This window comes from Euprymna scolopes, chromosome 35 (assembly GCF_053919585.1).
Source record: "Euprymna scolopes isolate OS-2025 chromosome 35, ASM5391958v1, whole genome shotgun sequence".
In the NCBI taxonomy this organism is placed as follows: Eukaryota; Metazoa; Mollusca; class Cephalopoda; order Sepiida; family Sepiolidae; genus Euprymna; species Euprymna scolopes.
The window spans coordinates 19,086,198-19,112,958 of record NC_136516.1 but is presented as its reverse complement, the minus strand read 5'-3'; positions in this window follow the sequence as shown (position 1 = coordinate 19,112,958).

Sequence of the window (26,761 nt, the reverse complement as noted above, 5' to 3'; positions counted from 1 at the left end):
CCATGTATATATATATATATATATATATATATATATATATATATATATGTGTGTGTGTGTGTGTGTGTGTGTGTGTGTGAGTGTGTATATTTATGTGTGAAATCATTTTCGTTGGTCTGTGAAAATTATATTCGAAATAGTTTGTTACGCTTTAATTGCAAAAAAAAATATCGTTGTTAATATGTTACCTTTTTCATTGGTTTGTCATGTTTAAATTTTAAATAACATTTTCGTTGGTCTGTAATGGTGTTTGAGAGCCATTTTCATCGTTAAGCGTGTTGATTTAACGGACGTATCTGCAGATCATTCCTTATTTTATTTTTAGTCTGCCTTTGATGCTTTCGACTTTTTTGTATTTTTTTTTTACCTACGGATTTGATTCATTCTGAAAATAAATACATTTTAATCTTATCGAATACAAAAATGTTTTCTAATAAAAGCTTAGCCGTCACGTAACGTTCATTTGTTCCGTTCCAGTCGCCAAGATGATGTAGGCATGCATGAAGGAAGAGACCAGCGCATGCCCACGTCATAACATCTGTAAAACGTGAGAGTGGCGAAGAAACGAACTGGAAAAATGAGTGTGACTATTAAAAATTAGTAATCTGTTGGAGTTGTCTCCCTTGGACTGTGTGAAGGGTTAGTTCCCTTGCTTTATGTTTTTTTAATGACGTGTTCTTTTTCATTGACACAAGCAGTATATAAACGAGTGAATTGAGGTGTTTTCTCTTCGTCTCCTCCTCTCTGTGTGTTAAACGAAAAACATCGTAACGTGTTGGTTTCTTTTTGTTCACGTCGACTTGACTTCCAAACTAACAAGGTATGTTTTATTTGATTCTTAACTTTAACCAACTATAAGTGTGACATGTTCGAATCCAGTTTGTTTCACAGTTCCATTTAACCAACGCTTGATCTTGAGTCTACCATCCTTAAGAATAGATAAATAAAATAATATATGCATCGATCCTTTTAAAGCTATTTAATTGTTTAACAGTAAAGCTGCTCACAGCACTCCACGCTTCCGAGACAGTATTTCGAAGGTGCTCATCTGAGATCCGATCTCTGGTTTATTTTTGTAAAACATTCACGGCAAGAAATATTCTTTTTACCATAACGGAAATAACTTTTCTGTTCTTCTTTGTATGCTTAGCATCAGGCTAAATTTCTTAGAATAGATCTTCTCCGCAAATGCTCCTCGTGTATGGAACACGTTTCCACGGGACTGCTTCCCTGTAGATTGCTCTGTAGTATTGTGTTCCATAGACGAGCAGCTTAAGGCACAAAAACTATGCTAATAGAATTTTCACTTAGATTTAGGCAGAGATAGAGATTAAGGGGAATTGTTGGTGCTTGCCGCGAAATACTTACAGGGAGAGATCATAGCGCGAAGCTCAGTTGATCACCGACCATGAAAATAACGATAGACAGATTTAAAATTAAATTAAAAATAAATTAAATAAATCACCTGTTAAATGATAAATAGAATTATACAATTAAAACAATTCTATTACAACAAACAATTACATGACTATTAAAATAGATTTTATTTAATATAACATGCAAGTGAGGTTACTTCTTCAATGTAGATTTCCTTTGAATAAATTGTACATTTAAAAAATTATGCTGAATTGAAATTTGTAAAAGTCAGGATCAAAAAAATTTGTGACATTTTGTACATGTTAATCAATTTGTGAACAAAATAACAGACAGGAATACGACTTTATATATATATATATATATATATATATATATATATATATATATATATATATATATATATATATATACTCGCAGGCGTTGCCCGATCGTAAAATACGTATAAATATTATATTTTAATTTATACAGAAACTGAGACGTGCACGTGTTATTATGTTTTTTTTCTAAGCAGTTCCCTTCTTGTAAGTAAAAGAAAAATACTCGAGCTGAGATCAAAACCAAAACTTAAAGACAGCGAGTCAAGTACGATAACCTTTAGGCTATCTTGACACAATCTTTAAAAAGTGCTTTCAAACCTACTTATTCTTAACATAATGAATCTCATTTGACCGATTTACTCATGCCCATTCGTTGGACAGTTTACAAATAGCTAAAAATCCGATGACCCTCGCGTAACAATCTTTAAATTTTGACCCTTTAGCAGCATTTTTACCGGATAAAAGCTAATTTAAAAGGTTCCACATATCTGACTACCCTATATACCAAATTTTAAGTATGTAGATAAAAGATTCGTTGAGTATATAGGTTGAAAATGTCCTCACACATACTCTCACTTTTATAAACATATATAATCTATAATAAAAAAGCGAAAATGCATGTGTGTTTGTGTGTGTGTGCATTTTTTTGTATGTCCGCATAAGGCTTGTTTGATTGGGGGGGGGGTCGCTCGAGAGGGTCACTGTCTTTTAGAACTTTTTATATACTCCCTAGATTATAATATATCCGATTTACGAAACGACGTCGTCTGTATCTTTTATTATGTTACAAAATTCGCGCTGTGATTTCATTTTCTCTACTACTATGTCGTGATGTTTGACATAGAAAACCTCACGTTGTCATTCAACCACCTGCTTTTTTAAAAGTTTATTTTCGCGAGTTCTCAATTCTCTGCCCTCGTAGCGTCGTGGTATGTCATCAGGCTATTCGCCTCAGGGCTTTGGGTTCGAGCCTACCTCCCTCCCCAAGAGTTATCTCTTTTCTAGTGCTAATGTAAATATCTATCTGTATATACATAAAAATGAAAGTGTGTGCCTGTGTGTCTGTCTGTGAACATTTCCCTACACAATAACTCTGTCAATTTTTAGTCTACATACTCGAAATTTGATATCCAGGGTACTGAGATTTGAGAAAATCTTTGTAATCCATTTTCGGACAAAATGTTTGCTGTTTAGGGGTCAAATTTCAACGATTTGACTTTTGAGAACTCTACCAAACTCCTCCGACAATTTTGGGTCTAAACACTTGAAATTTTAGGTATAGGTTCCTTGGACATGGATCTAACTTAATAACTTGATTTGAGACTAAAACAGTAAATGTTAAGAGGTCATAATAGGGGGCAAAGTTAAAAAGAATTTGACCTCTATGGTCTCAACCAAATTACTCAGACAATTTCTGGTCTCTTTAATCGGTTTGGGTCGAAAATTTAAGCTACTAATATATAAATGTGTGTATGTATGTTTACATGTCTGCCTAAAACTTTCGACAGAGGCGACGAATTTTCACAAGATCGGTATCGTTTTGAAGCTCGACCATTCAGACGACAAATACCGAAAAATTGACTAAAAACATTAATTTCTTCGCCCTCAACTGGGCACTTTTCAACAGGGAGGGGTCGCTTTTTTCGTCGATATTTTCGAAAGTCATCCCCCTCTTTTCGATTGTCTAGTCTTAATTTAAACTACGTCATTTCCGGTTTGCCGGTGGTCGTAACAACAAAGACGTCACATTTTTTCCCGTTTTTTCTCCTTCGCGGTACGGGTTCGAACCTGCCTTTCTACTACCACTTTTTGTTTTTTTGCTCAAAACACACCGCCAAACACCCGGGCAACGCCGAGCACCCATGCTTGTGTAATAATAAACTTGAAAGATCTGCTAAATATTTAACCTCACACAATTCGTTAATATTCGACCTTCGACAATCACCATCGATAATGTTCGTTTCGTTTTAATTGAAAATATTTTTCCATTAGTTGTAGTCTAATGTTATTTACATGCGAGCATTATAGATTTTCTGTTGCAAAGTTTAGTGTGAATCAATGAAAATGTGTTTAACATCTCGCCTATGAATAAAAATCACACGTGAAAAACGAGATAAAAACGAGAGTTTGAAAAAAAAAATGAAAGTTGCGAAAACAAAGAAACGTTTAAGAATAGATTAATTTAATCTATAAAACGTCAGTAAGAAATGAAACGATAAAGCTGAAAGGAAAATAGATGCGAAAATCACCAAGAAAAGGCATTGTGCCACCTGCATTACGAAGCGAGTTGTACATATATGGACCTGCAATGATGTCTGAACGCGCAGTACGCGCACAGGCCGTTTGTAACCCTTGGTTTTTGTCATGGAATCTCTCTTTGAGAGAGGTGGGTCCCGGATATGACCTTGAACTATATCCGATGTTGAGGCCCCCTTCAATTGCCATTGCTCCCAGGTCTACTCTGACCATGAGTGGTAGCACCTGTTAGGGTCCCAACTATGGGTTTAAATAGAAACCGACTTGAAAAAAAAATATTCTACTAAAAAATTGTTCTTCAAAATAACTGGATTCGGCATTAAATAACTTGGAAAGGGTGGGTATGTCGTAAAAAAAAACAACAACAACAACAACAAAAAACAAAAACAAGAAACAAAAACAAAAAAAAGGGTGGGGATGCCGTAAAAAACAACAACAACAACAACAACAACAAAAAACAAAAACAAGAAACAAAAACAAAAAAAGGGTGGGGATGCCGTAAAAAACAACAACAACAACAACAACAACAACAACAACAACAACAAAAACAAAAAAAAAAACAAAAACAAGAAAAAAAAACAACCAGAGAGAGGTGACTTTATGGAAAGTAGTTACTTACCTGACTATCGTGCGTGTGCATTGTAGTGTTCTGTCGCTTGAAATAAAAATGGCGACACAGTGCTTTTGTGCTTGATGATTACGCGTGAGTAACGCAAACTCTCATCGTTTCTAGCAAATGAGACTATCCCGGTGCATAAAACGAGCGGTGGAGGGAACAGAAAGTTGAGTTGGAAGAAGAGGTAATAGGGAAACGAACACGTGCAACAGATTGTTTAAGTCAATTAGAAAAACCGTAGACGGAAAAGATCACACAACTTTATTAAGATTAACTTTCAAACTAGAGTGGCTAAACTACGACCCGCGGGATGCATACGGCCAGCGACCACAATTTATCAGGCTTGTCGACGGTATTTACATTTAAGTGATAAAGCGTAAAAGCAACTATTGCCAGCACTGTTATATGGAAGCTGACCTGACTTCTCCAAAACAACCAAGAGAAGAAATTAGATGCGTTTGATTTCAAATGTTTTTGAAAGATCCTTGGGATCAAATTTGAGCGCTCGGATTACGAACGAATAAATAAGAGATTGTAATAACAAACAGGTAGTATCATTAGTAATTTGTAAACGACGTCTATGCTGGCTCGGGCATACCCTAAGATTGACCCCAGAGAGGATTGCAAATCAAGTGCTCCAATGGATACCTGATGGGAAAAATGAACTGGAAGCAGAAAAGCGAGGGAGATTTGATTGCAACGGGAATAAATTAAAGAGACTGCGAATCTGGTTTCAAATCGGAAACAATAGTATACTTTGACTGCATCATGCGTTTTAGGACGCGGGGGTTCCTATGTATTAGTCCAAATAAGATCAAATGTATGGGAAACGAGATACTGTAATAAAATCATTTAAATGACTATTACTTAAAATAATCAACTCTTTCTTACATAAGAGAAAAATTGATGGTCGTACATCAAAACAACATGATATAAACGCGGGAGTGACACAAGGGTCGATCCTCGGACGTTTTATTATTCATCATATCCATAAATGACCCCCTTGATAAAATTGTCTTCCAGATGGATGTATTTGCTGATGACAACACGCTCTATAAAAGACACGACGGGAAGACAAATGAGCACGTATCTAAGAAATTGGCTGAAAATCTTAGGGGAAGATCTCCAGCAGGTAGTGGAATGGGGACGCAAATGTTGCTAAGACTTAGTTTCCTTCCTTTGATAATTACAAATAATGATTGCCATTGAAATCACTTTGTTCAAAGTCCTCGACTTGACACCCACAGAACTAATACATTGAGGCGATTGCCAAGGCCGCTGCGAAGAAGTTGAACTTTTCTGCCGTGCTCAAAAGTTATTCACATCTGCGAGTATTCTGTACCTCTGCAAAGCCACCATTCACTCATGCATGGATTATTGTTGCTACATATGGACGGGTGCCCGGCTTTCTCTTGGATAAGGAGAAAAAATACACTGTTGTTTTCGTTTTCCATAATGAAATCCATTAGAAACTTAAAATTGAATGCTGCAATTTTAAGTTTCTAATAGGCTTCAAATTTATCAATCGATTTAGCGATTGCTCCATTGACTGACGTTATGCAGACTTGCTGCAAATATAGCACCATTCGGATTTGTACAGATACTGGTAACATTGCAACAATCAAACTCAGGAATTACTTTTACTTTTAGACAGGATTCAGAAAAGAATCTTCAACCTAATAGGTCCTGCACTAAAATAATCAAACTCAATTAACGTACCTTTCCTAATACATAACACTGTTAGATACAGGTCTGATAAGTAAGAGATCGAAGGTTGTTTGCTGCCTTTTGGGATTGTAAATCAAAGTAAATGTTACAAATTCTAAAAGTCAACAATTCTGTTTCAAAATAGAATGGTTTCAAACCATTCTGGCTAAAGGTAGGAATAACACGTAAGCATTAATGTTGTCGTTCGAAGTTGAAGTAAGTGTTTAATGCTAGTCGTAGCATCCAGTTGACGTCACAAATACATCTTATTCGAGAAAACAAAAAAAATGGAATACAACTATCAGGTGTGACACGATAAATTACTGTCAGTGGTCGAAATAAAGGTTGGTTTCATGAACTGATCGAAATAAGTAAACTAAAAGTGAATGGAAATATTAACTTTTCTTACATGGAAATCGCTCCAGACAAAACGTGAAGCCACTTGATGTAACGAAATAATAAGAATGAATGATAGTTATTGCAAAGACAGAATATGCCTATTGGTTTTAATCTTGAAAACCCCCTTCCCCCCCAAAAAATAATGGAATACATAAGAGGCAAACAGTAAGCAGGAGGACAGTTCCACAAGCCTGCGGTTTTTTGAAAGAATCCACCGAAATAGAGATTTGAATTATAATGGGGTATCAAAACAGCGAATTTACAGAGACCACTAGACCAACGAGTCAACCAAACTGGAAAAAGGAAGCAAGAACTAGATCAGACATTTCTGATGAACACGTGCCATAATAATATTTATAGAAAAGACAAACTAGCAATGTCACGTCTGTGAGATAAATTTTACAGAGAAGAAAGCTTGTGCCAATTCAAATAAGACATTCACCATCCCAAATATGACCCCAATACTCCATACGTAGTCTAATAGTAGATTTATAGCGATAGAAAATAGCCTAAGGCGCGAGAAAGTGTTTAGAGCGATAAAGAGAACCGACTTCGTCGTCATCAGCACCCGTTCTTCTCGGGAGACGATGATATACCACTGGTGTAGTGGGATAAAATAGACAGGGTGATATGAGAGGATAGCTGTTGCCCGTGCAGCAGTCCGCCCTCTCCGCGAAGCTAGAGGATCTAAGGGAGTTACCGGTGATGACAATATAGAGTCAGGTTGCCTCTTTTCCCAGTTAGTAGAAACAGCTTCGCAGGCTTAGTAGCTAAGCCACACGAGAAGGGTAGGAGCTAGCTTGTACTGTCAGAGGCTATTTGATACGCACACAATGAGAGCATTTTTTTTAAGAGAGGGAGCTTATTACCTCCACCACCCTCGGTTGTGTCAAGCTTTGAAGCAGAAAGAGCAATGGGTCTAATATGTGAATTCCAATAAAGATTAGGTGAGAAAGAAAGAACAAGAAGTCTTCGATAGAAAGACAAAAGCTGAGTCTAAACAGGATTAAACAAATCATTTAACATCCTAATCTACAACTGAACTCAAGTTAACTTCTAGATTAATTGCATATTTCAACTAATCCGGAAGTTGGGCGATTCTTTCATTTGATGCCGGACACGCAAGTGGCAGGAACTTTTTAGCTGCCTTGTTACGTATTTTCTCTTATGATAAGTTGTTGTATAGGTAACCTTAACCCAAATTTTACTTCTAACGAAACTTCCATCTTCTCATTAACGTCGCTTACGTGTAATATTCAATTCCATCTAAATATCACTACAATTGTTCCAATTTACGTGTTTGTATCGCGTCTCAGTTAGGCGTGAGAAAGTTCTAGAGCGATAGAGGAAACCAACTTTACGAGAGTAGAAAGAACAATGGATCTAATATATGGAATCCAAGAAAAAAAAAATGATGAGAAAAAAGATGAGAAAAAAAAGACCAAGAGTTTTCAAGATTGATTTCTCCGTAAAAGCACAGCCATCGATGAGAAATGTTGACAACTGAGTCTATACTAAAAGGAAATAAGTTGATAGGACGAAACAGTTGAATACTGCGATTGGATGGGCGTGGTTAGCTCCATGTACAACAAAAAGATGGAATAAAATCTCAACAATTAGAAGAACTAATATGATCAAAAGTAGTTGACTAAAGGGGAAGGTTCCTAAGAGGCCGTAATTTGCTAAGTTGCGAAAGCATCCATCAATGAAATTTAGACAGGGTGAAACGATTGAAGAATTAACACATGCAAGTTTGGTGGTTATTCCCATATTAGCCGGCAGATAGATTTAAGGATCCCAGAGGAATGAGAGAGAGAAATAGAGAGAGAGAGAGAGAGAGAGAGAGAGTGAGAGAGAGAGAGAGAGAGAGAGAAAAGATATGGGAATGACAAAAGATAGAGAGAAGAGGACGAGGAATCGAGAGGAAGAGAGAAAGAGAGAGAGAGAGAGAGAGAGTTGGAAAAAAAGCAACAAAAGGAAAGAGGAGAAAGAGGGTGTCCATTATGACATCATACCGAGAGAATAAGAAGGGAAGAGAGAATAGAATAGAGAGAAGAGATAAAGTGAGGAATCGAGAGGAGGATAAAAAGAAAAAGAGGGAAAGAGAGAGAGAGAGAGAGAGAGTTGAGAAAAGTGAAGAGGAGGGAGAAGGTGTTTATTATTACATCAGAGAGAGAGAGAGATAGAGAGAGAGAAAGAGAGACAGAAAGACAAAGAAAGAGAGAGGGGTAAGAGGGGAGACCAAAGAAAGAGAAGTGAAAGAGAGAATGTCTAATCTGACGTGTGCATGAGAGATGAGAAACAGAGACAAAAAGATGGAAGAGAGAGAAAGTGTATATTATTACATCACAAAAAGATAGGGTGAAATGAGGAAAAGGGAAGATATATTACAGTATCACAATCTGAGAAAGAGAGAGAAGATAGGAAATGTGATGAGAGGAGTATACTCTAACACTACAATCAGAGAGATAGAGAGAGAGAGAGAGAGAGAGAGAGAGAGAGAGAGAGAGAGAGAAGATTGGGGGAGAATAGAAGGTATAAGAAGAAGGATACGAATTGGAGAGAGTGTATCATAACATTACAACGAAAGAAAGAAAAGATAGAAAGGAAAAGAAGAGAGACAGAGAAAGGTATATATATATATATATATATATATATATATATATATATATATATATATATATATATATATATATATATACTAGCATTTCAGCCCGGCGTTGCCCGGGTGTTTGGATGTGTATGTTGAGCAAAAAAAAAGTGGTAGTAGGAAGGCAGGCTCGAATCCGTACCGCAAAGAAGGAAAAGAACGGGATAAAATCTAACGTTTATGCTGTTACGACCACCGCTAAACCGGAAGCGACATTTTTTCATATTAAGGCTAGACAATCTAAAGGAGAAGATAACCTTCAAAAATATCGGCGAAAAAAGTGACCCCTCCATGTAGAAAAGTGCCTAGTTGAAGGGGAAGATATTAATGTTTTTAGCCAAATTTTCGATATTTGTCATATGAAAGGTCGAACTTTAAAACGATACTGATCTTGGTAAAATCCGACGTCTCTATTGAAAGTTTAAGGCAGACATGCAAACATACATACATACATACATACATACATACATACATACATACATACATACATACATACATACATACATACATTTATATATTAGGAACTAAAAATTTTCAACCCAAACTGATGAAAAAGCTTGCCCTATCTCATAATATCCTTTATGTAAAATTTCAAATATTTACACCAGAAATTGTCTGAGTAATTTGGGAGAGACCGCAGAGGTCAATTTTTTAAACTTTGACCTCTATTATGACTCCTTAAAATTTATTGTTTTGGGCTCAAATCAAGTTATTAAGTTAGATCTATGTCCAAGAAACCTACACCTAAAATTTCAAGTGCGTAGACCCAAAATTGTCGGAGGAGTTTGGTAGAGTTCTCAAAGGTCAAATCGTTGAACTTTGACCCCTTAATCGCCAAATTTCTGACCCCAAACCGATTTTCCCAAATCTCAGTACCCTGTATATCAAATTCGAATCTGTAGACTAAAAATTGACAGAGTTATTGCGTAGGGAAATGTACACAGACACACAGACACTTTCACTTATATATATATATATATATATATATATATATATATATATATAGAGAGAGAGAGAGAGAGAGAGAGAGAGGACTCACATTGGCGAAGGCAATAGTCCAAAGAGAAACGTAAAAAAAACATGGTAAATCATAATTCAAATACCTGCGACAAAATTTCCTCATTTCTCTTTAAAATGTTCCGAATTTAGATTTTACCATTTTCCCAAAGCCCGCCATTAAACAACCAGCATCGTCCCGCTTCCCTCTTTTGTTTATTTTTTCTTCTATGCTCTTTATATAATTACGTAATGATTCTGCCCGCTTTACTACAAGACCCTCGACGCCTCGAGCGACTGCTTACGCCTCGGTCACCATTCACCTCAACCAACAAATGTAACTCGGTCGAAGTCATTTTAGCAACGTAGCGCGTCTCCAGGTGTCATGCTTACACCACCTACTTCTCCAAACTCCATAGTCATCTTAATTTAATATCAACTGTAATTAACGCTAATTACTAATTAATGTTGATTAATGAAATAACCCGAGTAAACCGTAGCAGTATTACCCGTCGTTTCCCTGGATCATTAAAAAAACAAAATAGATGTTAAACACTTCCGCTTCTAAACCGCTATTAAAACCAATCTCCTCTAAAGAAGAGAAATTTCTAGTGTTTATGTAATCTCACGTTTGACTTGCTCTACAGGGTGGAACGATAAAATTGTTGCCCTAGAAAAGATTACATGAGTCCATTTCCGTTTGATGAAAACCGGCTTTCTTTTTTATTATTGCAAACCATCTACTAGTTGGCCAATTGTGTCCAAATCCCAAGAGCGTGTCTGAAAGTGACACAATGTTAAACGAACGAGATCGGAGATATGCCGATGTACAATTGGCCAGTACCAGATAGGTGACTATTTGTGGCTTCCAGGTGATGTATGTACTCTCTGTAATATCATCTCGACATTGTTTCTAGTAGTCCTGGACTTCTCCTTGCAACTGGACTCAAGCAGCGCCGATTTAGGAGAGGTGTGATTGGGATTACGCAACTTTTGGTACATAATTACACACGCAGCTGGCCTTAAAGGAGTATCCTTTGTCTTTCGAGACTGAACGGAGGCATCATTATTCAGTTTTATATACATTTGTACAGTTGGGTGTGTATACACACGGTCAAACTCCTTTAAAAACCTATAAGCTGCGTATCTACTTAACTCTGCGTGCGTGTGTGCATATATACGCGTTAAGCGTTCACTATACCTTTGTCTTCGCGGATGCGGTTCTTCTCGTCATTGGTCGATGATCTGTAAAAAGAATTCAAGACAAAAACATGATGGCGATTTTCTGGCAAGGATCCCTTTATTTCATCTACGAGTGAACCTGGGAAACCCCTCGCATTGCTGACTCAAGCTCTCTTGCGTTTTCCTCGGCACATCTGGTCTCGAAACTAACTTGTCCGACTGTTTACCAAACTTCGACTCTTGTCTACTCTCTCTCTCCAAAAAGCGTTTCTATTTATATCTGGGTGTATGTGTGGGGGCGGTTACCTCCGTTAACCGGACTATACCAAAACACACAGACCCACTTTCTAGTGCGCAGGTGCACATTCTGTTACTGGAAGTCACCAAGTCTGATATGTGTAATTGATAACCACTTGATCTTTCTGCACTTACCCAACACAAGTAAGTTGGGTTCAAATCAGTACCGCGTTAACCGTGTTAATGACACACAACATGATTTCATAAAATACGATGAAAACTTACAACTCCGCCAGCTAATTATTTGCTATTTTTACCCCAAGAGATAAATAGACTTCAAGCTCAGGAGCCCTTGCTCAAAATGACAAGATGCTCCAAAACATATCTTTTCCTTTCCTGCTGCACAGTGTGCCAATGAGACAAATGAGTGGCGCAAGGTAAGCTCATGTTCACACACGAAAGTATTATAGTAAGCCGCACTGTCCCCAATATTTCACTTCTACTTGTACAGCTACCATTTCACAAAGGCAGCATACATTCTGACAAAAGCATTTGCAAAAGTGTATAAACGCTAGAAATAACTGCAAGAGTGAAATAGCCGTCCAAGAGTAGGAATATCGAGTAAAACCGTCCGACTGTCTTTGTATGTCTTTGTGTGCTTGCTTGCTCAAATCATATATATATATATATATATATATATATATATATATATATATATATATATATATATATATATATATATATATATATATATATATACAGGGTGCCAACAAAGTGTGGTTGTATAATCAACACGGTGCCCACAAAGTCTGGCTGCATAATTTACACGGTGCCCACAAAGTCTTATTACATAATCTACACGGTGCCCACAAAGTCTGACTACATAATCTACACGGTGCCCACAAATTCTGGCTGCATAATCTACACGGTGCCCACAAAGTCTGACTACATAATCTACACGGTGCCCACAAATTCTGGCTGCATAATCTACACGATGCCCACAAAGTCTGGCTGCATAATATACACGGTTCCCACAAAGTCTTATTACATAATATACATGGCGCCCACAAAGTCTGACTGCATAATCTACACGGTGCCCACAAAGTCTGATTACATAATCTACACGGCGCCCACAAAGTCTGACTACATAATCTACACGGTGCCCACAAAGTCTGACTACATAATCTACACGGTGCCCACAAAGTCTGATTACATAATCTACACGGTGCCCACAAAGTCTGACTACATAATCTACACGGTGCCCTCAAAGTCTGACTACATAATCTACACGATGCCCACAAAGTCTGGCTGCATAATCTACACGGTGCCCACAAATTCTGGCTGCATAATCTACACGATGCCCACAAAGTCTGACTACATAATCTACACGGTGCCCACAAATTCTGACTACATAATCTACACGATGCCCACAAAGTCTGATTACATAATCTACACGGTGCCCACAAATTCTGGCTGCATAATCTACACGGTGCCCACAAAGTCATGCTACATAATCTACACGGTGCCCACAAATTCTGGCTGCATAATCTACACAATGCCCACAAAGTCTGGCTGCATAATATACACGGTTCCCACAAAGTCTTATTACATAATATACATGGCGCCCACAAAGTCTGGCTGCATAATCTACACGGTGCCCACAAAGTCTGATTACATAATCTACACGGCGCCCACAAAGTCTGACTACATAATCTACACGGTGCCCACAAAGTCTGACTACATAATCTACACGGTGCCCACAAAGTCTGATTACATAATCTACACGGTGCCCACAAAGTCTGACTACATAATCTACACGGTGCCCACAAATTCTGATTACATAATCTACACGGTGCCCACAAATTCTGGCTGCATAATCTACACGATGCCCACAAAGTGTGACTACATAATCTACACGGTGCCCACAAATTCTTACTACAAAATCTACACGATGCCCAAAAAGTCATGCTACATAATCTACACGGTGCCCACAAATTCTGGCTGCATAATCTACACGATGCCTACAAAGACTGGCTGCATAATATACACGGTTCCCACAAAGTCTTATTACATAATCTCCACGGCGCCCACAAAGTCTGGCTGCATAATCTACACGGTGCCCACAAAGTCACGCTGCATAATCTACACGGTGCCCCAAAGTCTGGCTCCATAATCTACACGGTGCCCATATCTGAGTACATAATCTACACGGTGGCAACAAATTCTGGCTGCTTAATCTACAGGATGCACACAAAGTCTTGCTGCATAATATACACGGTGCCTACAAAGTCTGATTACATAATCTACACGGTGCCCACAAATTCTGGCTGCATAATCTACACGATGCCCACAAATTCTGGCTGCATAATCTACACGGTGTCCACAAAGTCTGATTACATAATCTACACGGTGCCCACAAAATCTGGCTGCATAATCTACACGGTGCCCACAAAGCCTGATTACATAATCTACACGGTGCCCACAAAATCTGACTACATAATCTACACGGTGCCCACAAAGTCTGATTACATAATCTACACGGTGCCCACAAATTCTGGCTGCATAATCTACACGATGCCCACAAAGTCTGGCTGCATAATCTACACGGTGCCCACAAAGTCTGATTACATAATCTACACGGCGCCCACAAAGTCTGGCTGCATAATCTACACGGTGCCCACAAAGTCTGGCTGCATAATCTACACCGTGCCCACAAAGTCTGGCTGCATAATCTACACGGTTCCCACAAAGTCTGGCTGCATAATCTACACGGTGCCCACAAAGTCTGATTACATAATCTACACGGTGCCCACAAAGTCTGGCTGCATAATCTACACGGTGCCCACAAATTCTGGCTGCATAATCTACACGATGCCCACAAAGTCTGGCTGCATAATATACACGATGCCCACAAAGTCTGATTACATAATCTACACGGTGCCCACAAAGTCTGGCTGCATAATATACACGGTGCCCACAAATTCTGGCTGCATATTCTACACGATGCCCACAAAGTCTGGCTGCATAATCTACACGATGCCCACAAAGTCTGATTACATAATCTATACGATGCCCACAAAGTCTGATTACATAATCTACACGGTGCCCACAAAGTCTGGCTGCATAATCTACACGATGCCCACAAAGTCTGATTACATAATCTACACGGTGCCCACAAAGTCTGGCTGCATAATATACACGGTTCCCACAAATTCTGGCTGCATATTCTACACGATGCCCACAAAGTCTGGCTGCATAATCTACACGATGCCCACAAAGTCTGATTACATAATCTATACGATGCCCACAAAGTCTGATTACATAATATACACGGTGCCCACAAATTCTGGCTGCATAATCGACACGATGCCCACAAAGTCTGATTACATAATCTACACGATGCCCACAAAGTCTGATTACATAATCTACACGATGCCCACAAAGTCTGATTACATAATCTACACGATGCCCACAAAGTCTGATTACATAATCTACACGATGCCCACAGAGTCTGATTACATACTCTACACGGTGCCCACAAAGTCTGGCTGCATAATCTACACGATGCCCACAAAGTCTGATTACATAATCTACACGATGCCCACAAAGTCTGATTACATAATCTACACGATGCCCACAAAGTCTGATTACATAATCTATACGATGCCCACAAAGTCAGATTACATAATCTACACGGTGCCCACAAAGTCTGGCTGCATAATCTACACGATGCCCACAAAGTCTGGCTGCATAATCTACACGATGCCCCCAAAGTCTGATTACATAATCTACACGGTGCCCACAAATTCTGGCTGCATATTCTACACGATGCCCAAAAAGTCTGGCTGCATAATCTACACGATGCCCACAAAGTCTGATTACATAATCTATACGATGCCCACAAAGTCTGATTACATAATCTACACGGTGCCCACAAATTCTGGCTGCATATTCTACACGATGCCCACAAATTCTGGCTACATAATCCACACGATGCCCACAAAGTCTGATTACATAATCTACACGATGCCCACAAAGTCTGATTACATAATCTACACGGCGCCCACAAAGTCTGGCTGCATAATCTACACGGTGCCCACAAAATTCTGGCTGCATAATCTACACGATGCCCACAAAGTCATGCTGCATAATCTACACGGTGCCCACAAAGTCTGATTACATAATCTACACGATGCCCACAAAGTCTGATTACATAATCTACACGATGCCCACAAAGTCTGATTACATAATCTACACGGTGCCCACAAAGTCTGATTACATAATCTACACGATGCCCACAAAGTCTGATTACATAATCTACACGGTGCCCACAAAGTCTGGCTGCAGAATCTACACAATGCCCACAAAGTCTGATTACATAATCTACGCGATGCCCACAAAGTCTGATTACATAATCTACACGATGCCCACAAAGTCTGATTACATTATCTATACGATGCCCACAAAGTCTGATTACATAATATAAACGGTGCCCACAAATTCTGGCTGCATAATGTACACCATGCCCACAAAGTCTGATTACATAATCTACACGATGCCCACAAAGTCTGATTACATAATCTACACGGCGCCCACAAAATCTGGCTGCATAATCTACACGGTGCCCACAAATTCTGGCTGCATAATCAACACGATGCCCACAAAGTCATGCTGCATAATCTACACGATGCCCACAAAGTCTGATTACATAATCAACACGATGCCCACAAAGTCTGATTACATAATCTACACGGTGCCCACAAAGTCTGGCTGCATAATCTACACGATGCCCACAAAGTCTGATTACATAATCTACACGATGCCCACAAAGTCTGATTACATAATCTACACGATGCCCACAAAGTCTGATTACATAATCTATACGATGCCCACAAAGTCAGATTACATAATCTACACGGTGCCCACAAAGTCTGGCTGCATAATCTACACGATGCCCACAAAGTCTGGCTGCATAATCTACACGATGCCCCCAAAGTCTGATTACATAATCTACACGGTGCCCACAAATTCTGGCTGCATATTCTACACGATGCCCAAAAAGTCTGGCTGCATAATCTACACGATGCCCACAAAGTCTGATTACATAATCTATACGATGCCCACAAAGTCTGATTACATAATCTACACGGTGCCCACAAATTCTGGCTGCATATTCTACACGATGCCCACAAATTCTGGCTACATAATCCACACGATGCCCACAAAGTCTGATTACATAATCTACACGATGCCCACAAAGTCTGATTACATAATCTACACGGCGCCCACAAAGTCTGGCTGCATAATCTACACGGTGCCCACAAAATTCTGGCTGCATAATCTACACGATGCCCACAAAGTCATGCTGCATAATCTACACGGTGCCCACAAAGTCTGATTACATAATCTACACGATGCCCACAAAGTCTGATTACATAATCTACACGATGCCCACAAAGTCTGATTACATAATCTACACGGTGCCCACAAAGTCTGATTACATAATCTACACGATGCCCACAAAGTCTGATTACATAATCTACACGGTGCCCACAAAGTCTGGCTGCAGAATCTACACAATGCCCACAAAGTCTGATTACATAATCTACGCGATGCCCACAAAGTCTGATTACATAATCTACACGATGCCCACAAAGTCTGATTACATTATCTATACGATGCCCACAAAGTCTGATTACATAATCCACACGGTGCCCACAAAGTCTGGCTGCATAATCTACACGATGCCCACAAAGTCTGATTACATAATCTACACGGTGCCCACAAAGTCTGGCTGCATAATATACACGGTGCCCACAAATTCTGGCTGCATATTCTACACGATGCCCACAAAGTCTGGCTGCATAATCTACACAATGCCCACAAAGTCTGATTACATAATCTACACGATGCCCACAAAGTCTGATTACATAATCTACACGGCGCCCACAAAGTCTGGCTGCATAATCTACACGGTGCCCACAAATTCTGGCTGCATAATCTACACGATGCCCACAAAGTCATGCTGCATAATCTACACGGTGCCCACAAAGTCTGATTACATAATCTACACGATGCCCACAAAGTCTGATTACATAATCTACACGATGCCCACAAAGTCTGATTACATAATCTACACGGTGCCCACAAAGTCTGGCTGCATAATCTACACGATGCCCACAAAGTCTGGCTGCATAATCTACACGGTGCCCACAAAGTCTGATTACATAATCTACACGGTGCCCATATCTGACTACATAATCTACACGGTGCCAACAAATTCTTGCTGCATAATCTACACGATGCCCAGAAGTCTGGCTGCATAATATACACGGTGCCCACAAAGTCATGCTACATAATCTACACGATGCCCACAAAGTCTGGCTGCATAATCTATACGGTGCCCACAAAGTCTGATTACATAATCTACACGGTGCCCACAAATTCTGGCTGCATAATCTACACGATGCCCACAAAGTCATGCTGCATAATCTACACGGTGCCCACAAAGTCTGATTACATAATCTACACGGTGCCCACAAAGTCTGGCTGCGAAATCTACATGGTGCCCACAAAGTCTGGATGCATAATCTACACGGTGCCCACAAAGTCTGATTACATAATCTACAGGGTGCCCACAAAGTCTGGCTGCATAATCTACACGGTGCCCACAAATTCTGGCTGCATAATCTACACGATGCCCACAAAGTCTGGCTGCATAATCTACACGATGCCTACAAAGTCTGATTACATAATCTACACGGTGCCCACAAAGTCTGGCTGCATAATCTACACGGTGCCCACAAAGTCTGGCTGCATAATCAACACGATGCCCACAAAGTCTGGCTGTATAATCTACACGATGCCACAAAGTCTGATTACATAATCTACACGGTGCCCACAAAGTCTGGCTGCATAATCTACACGGTGCCCACAAATTCTGATTACATAATCTACAGGATGGCCACAAAGTCTGATTACATAATCTACACGGTGCCCACAAAGTCTGGCTGCATAATCTACACGATGCCCACAAAGTCTGGCTGCATAATCTACACGGTGCCCACAATGTCTGATTACATAATCTACACGGTGCCCATATCTGACTACATAATCTACACGGTGCCAACAAATTCTTGCTGCATAATCTACACGATGCCCACAAAGTCTGGCTGCATAATATACACGGTGCCCACAAAGTCTTATTACATAATCTACACGATGCCCACAAAGTCTGGCTGCATAATCTATACGGTGCCCACAAAGTCTGATTACATAATCTACACGGTGCCCACAAATTCTGGCTGCATAATCTACACGATGCCCACAAAGTCATGCTGCATAATCTACACGGTGCCCACAAAGTCTGATTACATAATCTACACGGTTCCCACAAAGTCTGGCTGCATAATCTACATGGTGCCCACAAAGTCTGGATGCATAATCTACACGGTGCCCACAAAGTCTGATTACATAATCTACAGGGTGCCCACAAAGTCTGGCTGCATAATCTACACGGTGCCCACAAATTCTGGCTGCATAATCTACACGATGCCCACAAAGTCTGGCTGCATAATCTACACGATGCCTACAAAGTCTGATTACATAATCTACACGGTGCCCACAAAGTCTGGCTGCATAATCTACACGGTGCCCACAAAGTCTGGCTGCATAATCAACACGATGCCCACAAAGTCTGGCTGTATAATCTACACACTGCCACAAAGTCTGATTACATAATCTACACGGTGCCCACAAAGTCTGGTTGCATAATCTACACGGTGCCCACAAAGTCTGGCTGCATAATCTACACGGTGCCCACAAAGTCTGGCTACATAATCTACACGGTGCCCACAAAGTCTGATTACATAATCTACACGGTGTCCACAAAGTCTGACTACATAGTCTACACGGTGCCCACAAAGTCATGCTACATAATCTACACGGTGCCCATAAAGTCTGGCTACATAATCTACACGATGCCCACAAAGTCTGGCTGCATAATCTACACGGTGCCCACAAAGTCTGGCTACATAATGTAGCCAGACTTTGTGGACACCCTGTATACACAAGATTCTCATATATATACACAAATGAGTCATATATATATATATATATATATATATATATATATATATATATATATATATATATATATATATATATATATATATTGAGAAACCATCAGGGAACACACCAGAGATGCTCCATGTTCCAATATTTTTTCTCTTTCTGCTGAAGAGTGTGCCAATGAGACAAGTAAATAATGCAAAGCATTGAAGCACATGTTCTCACAAGGAAGTACAATACATAGACACTCTCCCCAATGGTTGACTTCAAATCGTGCAGCAGCCATTGTTACAAGCAATATAATTCCACTCCTTCACCGTAGAAGTTCATAGATACAAGAAAGCCTTCTATTTTAATAGTTCCTTTTACTTGGACTGTTGAACTTCATAACTCTCCCTGTTTACTGCTTCCCTGACTGTACTAACATGCAGAACTTCAAATGTAAGGTAAACAGCCAACTCCACTCAGTCCCTTATTAACCATGATTACAAATAGTAGCCCCTTAAATTCGAAGGTGCAATAATACTTGTTTGGGATGAAAATGATTAAAACACACATTTTATCTAAATTTTAGATATTATACATCCGGGGCAATTCCAATCAATAAAATATAAACTCTGTGGTTATTTTGGGATATTTTGTCTGATTATCCCATATGCCAAATTTCAAGTCTATTGATTCAAAATTCGTTGAGTATATAGGTTGTGAAGTGTCCTAACACACAAACATACTTTATATATATATATATATATATATATATATATATATATATATATATTATATATATATATATATATATAAGTGAAATTGTATATGCGTGTGTATGTGTGTGTACATTTCCCTACGAAATTATTCCGTCAATTTTAAGTCTTAGACATTGACCAAACTTTTTAATTGAGCCCAAAACAATAAAATTGGGACCAAAGTTAAAAATAATTTTGACCTCTGCGGTCTCTACCAAATTACTCAGCCAATTTTTTTTTTAACATTTGAAATTTTACATAAAGTGTATTCAGATATAGGGCAAGCCTTTTAATCGGTTATTGGCCGAAAATTTGGCTGCCATGGGGTCAAAGTTAAAAAGATTTGACCTTTGCGGTCTCTAGCAAACTATTCAGCCAATTTTGAGTCTAAACATTTGAAATTTTACAAAAACGGTAATCAGACATACAGCAAGCTTCTTAACCAGTTTTGGGGCGGAAATTTAACCGCCAACGGGTCAAATTCGAAAGGGTTGACCGTTGCAGACTCTACCAAACTTTTCCGCCAATTTGGGTCTAAACACTTGAAATTTTAGATGTAGGTTGCCTGAACATGAGTCAAACTTTTTAATATATATATATATATATATATATATATATATAGACGGGCTAAACTGCTAGTAGATTATGAAACATCAATAAAGCCAATAGGCATCACCACTTATCAAGGCCAAGAGGCCACTCGAGGATAAGAGTTATAGTCAAATCGAGGACAGAAGTAGGTGAGTGTGTATGAGGGATTGAGAGATGAAAAGATGAAGACCGTAACAAAGATTATTTCCTAAGCTCAAGAAAAAACTTGGAGTCTATCGTTATGAGACAATTGAGGAGATGAAAGAGGCTGTGCCAAGTGTCATCGACACACTCACATAAGAGGATTTCCATAGGGCCTTTCAGAAGTTGTTGGAACGGTACGGTTAGTGCATTACAGCCAAAGGAGATTACTTTGAAGGGGGGCTGGAGTTTCCTGTGTGTATCATCAATAAAAGTGCCCATACGAAAAAAGTCTGGAAACTTATTGAAGGCATCTATCACTTCTCTCCATCACTTCTTCCCTCTAATTTTTCTCCTGTCTCTTCATCTTCATCTCTCTTCCGATATCTTCAATACGTACTGGCCTTCCCACCTGGTCGTGCCTGATCTTGTATTCCTTTTGAGCTAGTTTTCTACGTTCACTTACTATATAGTTTATCGTTTCGTCTTTTTTTCCACAGATTCTGCATTTGTTGTTTTCTTGCGGTTTGTCGATCTTTGCTTTGATGTGGTTGGTTCTTATCGAGTTATCTTGTGCTGCCTTTATTTAGGATTCAATTTCTCGGTTTACGTGTATTTTCGCATTCATGTCCACGTGTTTTCGTTATTCTCATCTTTTGTCATCCTTATGAATCTTCCGTGTAGTTGTTTCTCTTCCCATTTTTCTTTTTTTGTCTTATCCTTTGTCTCTGTTCTGTTTTGTTGATTTTTTTTCAGTGTCTCTCGCTGCCGTGATTATCCTTTCAGTGTTTTGCATTATGTATTTTTCTAATTCTGTTTTGGTGTCAGTCACATAGTCTCCTAAACAAACCAGTCCTTTCCCGCCGTCTTTCCTTTTCACGTAGAGTCGGTCAACGTCGTCCTTCGGGTGTAGTCCGTTATGCATGGCCATGAGTTTCCTGGTCTTCTGATCGAGCTGTCTCAGTTCTTTGATCCATCCTATGAACGGTCCTGAGTATCTTACTAGTGATACTGCCCATGTATTTATAGCTTTTATTAGGTTTCTGCTATATAATTAAATTTCCAGGAGTTTTCTTGTTCTCCTGGGGTATTCCTTTCCAAAACTTTCTTTCATTTCTGTTGCTTTGATGGTGTCTACTTCCAGAACTCCCAGTTATTTATAGGCGTATTGTTCCTCTAGTGTGCTCATCTCCGTTTGGTTGGGTAGTTCCATGCCTTTCGGTCGTCTTCAGTTTTTCTTTTCCATATACTAGTAGTGCGCACTTTTCTATACCAAACTCCATTTGGATATCCTGGCTGAAGATCTAGGTAGCGTTTATTAGTGTCTCTAGTTTATTTTCGGTCCTTGTAAAATTTTCAGATAGTCCATGTACATCAGGTGGTTCATTTTTGTTCCGTGTTTGAGAACTTGTATCTGGTATATTGTTCAGGTGCGTCATGGATATGATGAACAGTAATGGTGATAGTGAATCCCCTTGAAAGATGCCTCTTTGAATGTTAATTTCTGTTATGTGTTGTGCATCAGCTGTCAGTTCCAGTCTCCATGTTTTGATTGCATTTACTATTACGTTGGTAATCCTACTTGGTATTTTATACATTTTTAAGCATTCTATTATCCATGTTTGGGTGATTCTGTCGTACACCTTTTTGTACGCGATCCATGCCATGGCTCAATTCTTTCTCCTTCTTTTTACCTCCCCCAGAATCTTTTGGTATACACATAGCAAATCATGTGTTGTTGTTATTATTATTATTATTATTATTATTATTATTATTATTATTATTATTATTATTATTATTATTATTATTATTATTCACTAAGAGTTTTTACACAAGCCATCATCAAATAATTCTCTTTGAGAACAACTTGTTGTGTTCCTTGGATTCTGAGTGACAACTAGTTCCCCCATATTTCTAGTGCTCTCCACCGCTTCCGATATCATTTATACATTAATTTGCGTTATCGCAACAACTGTTTACCATTGGTTTCTCGTTGGTAAAAGCCATTGGTCTTCATTGGAATAAGCCTCCCAAAGATTCTAATCGTCTTCGCACTCATCCAGTGGAGGCCTGGTTATTGCTTTCTCTTCTCAGTCTTTCTATCCTCCTTGATCCTTCGACTATTTGGTGCCGTGGCAGTGGTACTGACAGATTTATGGGGGGTGAAGGGGAAAGGGAATGGAAAAAGAGGGGAAAAGGAAAGAGAGGAGAAAGGGAAAGGAAGGGGTGAAAGGAGGAGAAAAGGGGAGGGGACGGGAAATGGATGGGAAAAGGGAGGATGGAGAGGGGAAGGAAAGAGAGAAAGGGAGGAGGGAGAGGGAAAGGAGGTGATAGAGGGATTATTATTATTATTATTATTATTATTATTATTATTATTATAGTTAAAACAAGTTAAATAGTTAAAAATAACAACCTACTTTCAGTGATTGCAAGAGAAGAGATTGAATGGATGGTTAGGAATGAAATGAATAACGAAAGTAAAATTGATGAAACTAGCTCTGATGAAAGAACTGCGAAAGTGGAAGTGCAGAAGGGAAATGTAAACGATGATGAGAGGCGGACAACTGAGGAGGTATGGAATCCTATGGTTAGGGGAAGTAATAAGAAAGAGTTTGAAGGATCTAAGGCAGATGGGATCATTGACTCTGAGACAATGGAGCCAGTGAAAGGAGAAGATGTATGGAGAAGTGGTGATGAAGTTCGAACTTTGACTTCAGAAGTTAAGAGAGGTTCTTCTTAGAGACAATATTATAGAGATTCCAAGTATGAAGAGTAGTGATAGGCGGAAGGTGAAAAACGAGGTAAAAATAATTCAAGGGGTAATTCACAACATCATAAGAAAGAACATATCGATTACGAAACTTAACAGGCTTCTATATGTAGCGTCATACGTTATTGCGAATCGTCTTGGCTTATTACAGAAGAAAAAGGGAAAAATGAAGGATAGAAGGCCACACTGGCAGAGGCGGCTTAAAGAAAGTATTAAACGGTGGCGGAAAAACATTGGTAGAATCGAAGAAATAAGAAAAGGGGTTAAACTAGGACAGAAAGCTAAGGACGAGCTGGAAAGCAGGTATAGATTGCTGGAAAAGGGAACAATTAACGTTCTAACAATGTTGAAAGAGAAGGTCAACACTGGTGGTATAAAAATGAGGAAGTTTGTTGGAAAAAGTGTTGCATTTCAGCAGAACAACCTTTTCCGGAACAATCAGTCTCAGCTGTATAAAGAATTAAATGGTAATAAACAGGCGGGAAATAACAACACTCCAAATGCAAAAGATGCAAGGAAGTTCTGGAGTGGGATTTGGTCTGTCGAAGGGCGATATAATGAGAAGGCTAGTTGGTTGAGAGAGGTCAGAGAAAGGCTATCAGAAATGCAGCAGATGAAGAACTTTGAGATAACCATTGATGACGTTAAAGCTGGCATACGAAGGATGACAAACTGGAAGGCACCTGGTCCAGATGGAGTGATGGGCTTCTGGTTTAAACAGTTCCCATGCCTTTATCCACCTATAGCTGCTGCTATGCAAAGGGTTGTAGAGTCGGGAGATGTCCCTGATTGGCTTGTGAAGGGAAGAACAACACTGATTAGGAAAGATCCTGCAAAAGGAACAGATGCCAATAATTATAGGCCAATTAAATGTCTGCCATTGATGTGGAAACTGTTGACTGGAATATTTGCGGAGAAAATTTATGAACATCTAGAGAGTAATGGTGCTTTTCCTGACGAACAAAAGGGGTGCCGGAAAGGCTCGAGAGGTACTAAAGACCAACTACTAATTGATAAAGCATTAATGCAGGATGCGAAGAAGAAGAAGAAGAAGAGGAGGAGAAATCTGAGCGTAGCATGGATCGATTACAGAAAGGCTTATGACATGATTCCTCATTCATGGATACGTGAAATACTATTGATGATGAAGGTTGCCGAGAATGTGGTAGGGCTTTTGGAGACAAGTATGACTCAATGGAAAACGGTGCTGACAGTCAACAGAGAGGAGATGGGGCGGGTTGGCATTAAACGTGGGATATTTCAAAGAGATTCGTTATTGCCACTTCTTTTTGTAATGATAATAATGGCACTGAGCATCCTCTTGAACAGAGAAAAACTGGGGTATATCTTTGGATCTGGTGACAGACGCCTCAACCATCTACTGTTTATGGATGATTTGAAAATATTCGGTAGAAATGAAAAGGAAATGGAGAGACTGGCAGAACTTGTGGGGACATACTCAGAAGACATTGGGATGGAGTTTGGGATTAGTAAATGTGCGGTGCTGGTGATGAAAAGAGGAGTAAAGGTTCATTCTAATGGAATAGTGCTGCCAAATGGAGAAATCATGAAAGAAATAGAAGATACAGGATAGAAGTATTTAGGAGTGCTGGAGGGTGTAGGCATCATGAACAGAGAAATGAAAGAAAAAGTCAGGAAGGAGTATCTTAGAAGAGTGAAACTAATTGCGAAGTCGAAACTGTATGGAGGAAATCTAATGAAAGCAGTAAATGCATGGGCAGTCAGTGTTTTGAGATACAGTGCGGGATTTTAGAATGGTCTGACAAGGATTTGCATGCCATGGATATCAAAACAAGAAAAGTTTTAGCAATGTTTGGTATATTTCACATTCGAAGTAGCGTAGCAAGGCTGTATCAAAAGAGGAAAGATGGTGGGAGAGAATTGAAAAGTGTAAAAGATTGTGTTAGAAGCGAGGAGATGTCGTTGAAGCAACATGTGGTTAGACGTGGGGAGTGGATGCTTAAGGTTCATAAGCTAAATCAGAATTATTATTACTTATTTACTTACTTAATTACTAGTATTTTTCACTGTGATTGCTCACAGAAAATAACCAATGGTGTTCTCTAGAGTTTGAGTGATAACAAGTCTCCCTAGATTTTAATTTCTTTTCACCACTTCTGATAACAATTGCAAACTATTTTGCGTTATTGCAACAGTCGTATACCATTGGTCTATCACTAATACCGACCACTGCTCGCGTCTTTTCTTTTTTTGTTTTCAATTTTCAAATTGGGGATGGATCATCCTACCGAATGTCAAACATACACCCACTATCTCATATACTCCAAATGGGAGATCTTTTTTAAAGGTTCTAACCGTTCCTTTTTAGTACAATTCTTTAAATCTCTCTTGCACTTCGTTTACCGGGTATTTTTGCTAGGCAGTTTTGAAATTCTTTTTCATAAGTTCACTTATTTTTATTATTACTGGAATGATGGGGATCTTCCTAAGATTCCAATTTCTTTTTTAGGTCGTACATAAGACTTTGGTATTTTGCTATCTTTTTCCTCTCAGTTTTGTTTAACCTCAACGTTTCATTACTATCCACACATTTCAAGTAGAGATCTTTTACAGCATTTGTATCCTATCAGCCGAGGTTGGTGTTATTGCAGTGTGTATGTGGTTTTATTTTGGGGTGAGGTGGGGTGGGGTGGGAATAGTTTATGCGATGTCATGCCGTTTCGGTTC